The 1,240-nt window shown below is 44.3% G+C and overlaps 1 long non-coding RNA gene across 1 annotated transcript; it reads right to left on the reverse strand.

The window, feature by feature from the left end:
* Positions 1-385: 385 nt before the first annotated feature.
* On the reverse strand, positions 386-1,033 carry LOC120295590. Its single transcript, XR_005552962.1, has 3 exons — positions 905-1,033; positions 596-671; positions 386-449 (listed from the first exon to the last, which is right to left on the reverse strand). It is a non-coding gene; the product is annotated as an uncharacterized LOC120295590 (long non-coding RNA).
* Positions 1,034-1,240: the final 207 nt, after the last annotated feature.

A 1,240-nucleotide genomic window follows, 5' to 3' on the forward strand; every position in this document is an offset into this window, starting at 1 on the left:
AAAAAAAAAATTACTTACATTGTGATAGAGAGAGAGAGAGAGAGAGAGAGAGACTCCATAAACTGATGTCTACTCCATGTATTTTCTTTCTCGTATAATTACTATTGCAGGTAATGGTAAATTCATCACAAACTTTTCTTGTGGTAGAGGGGACCCTAAAATGACCATCTCCGTCATGAGTTGCGGTCACTCCTAAAAAGCCGCACCTGCTGTGATCTTATTAACAGGATAATTGCAGCTAATACATGCAGTGATGATGATGCCAGCACTATCTCGTGGCTGCTATAACACCCTCAAATTATTTTTGCCGAGTTCTGGTGACATCACAATCGATGCCAAAGTGAAAGACACCCGCAAAAAAACAACTTAGCAAGAAGGAACCGCACCTTGTCTGTGCCGATACATTGAACTATGTTCTCATGTTCCAACTGACTTAAAAGAGAAATGTCCTGAAAAAGAAACCAGAGTATCACTAGAGAGAACGAGTCGAAAGAAAAAAATTATCGAACACACACCTGATCTATGGTTGTATATACGTCAGCCTTATGAATAGTTGTGCAAATACAGAAAGATACAGAAAGACACAAGCAGTCACCTGCTCAAACTGCACTAAGCTATGATTGGTATGATCTGACAAAGAAATCTCCTTTACAGCGAAGTAGGATCCATCACTGTGGAGATAAAGAAGCGAGGTTTCAATAAGTTCCACAACACTCAAGCTAGAACTCCCTAGAACTCCAATATGAAGATCAAATCCTTTAAGCGTGTTTGGCATGTCTCTGTGAACCAAAAAGATTACATGATTTGGTCCCAACGACACCCAGACGCCATGGGAAAAACATCCGATCATACTTCGCCCCTAAACATTAAACGATAATCAAAGAGAGGAAAGAGGGAATCTCACTCAGTGATGACATCATAGGCATCTCCGAACGAACCCTTTCCCAACACCCGCAACTTCCTCCACGAGTTGATTCTTCGTTTGAACCTCCGCGCGAGAGAAACAACGCGCCACGGTTCTAAAGCGCCGGCAGCAGGGATGTTCCCCGCACCATGTTCATCCTCCACCGACTCTCGTCTTCAACAGCAGAACCGTCCGAATCATCTCCATCCGACCAACCCAATTCATTCGAAGGGCAGGCGCGGCAGATCGTGGGGAAGGAGTTGGAGAAGTGGAGGACATGCAGTCGGAGCTTCCCTCCGGCATCGCGATCAAAGAGAAGAGGAGGAAAAAGCTTTG

Source organism: Eucalyptus grandis, chromosome 7 (assembly GCF_016545825.1).
Source record: "Eucalyptus grandis isolate ANBG69807.140 chromosome 7, ASM1654582v1, whole genome shotgun sequence".
In the NCBI taxonomy this organism is placed as follows: domain Eukaryota; kingdom Viridiplantae; phylum Streptophyta; class Magnoliopsida; order Myrtales; family Myrtaceae; genus Eucalyptus; species Eucalyptus grandis.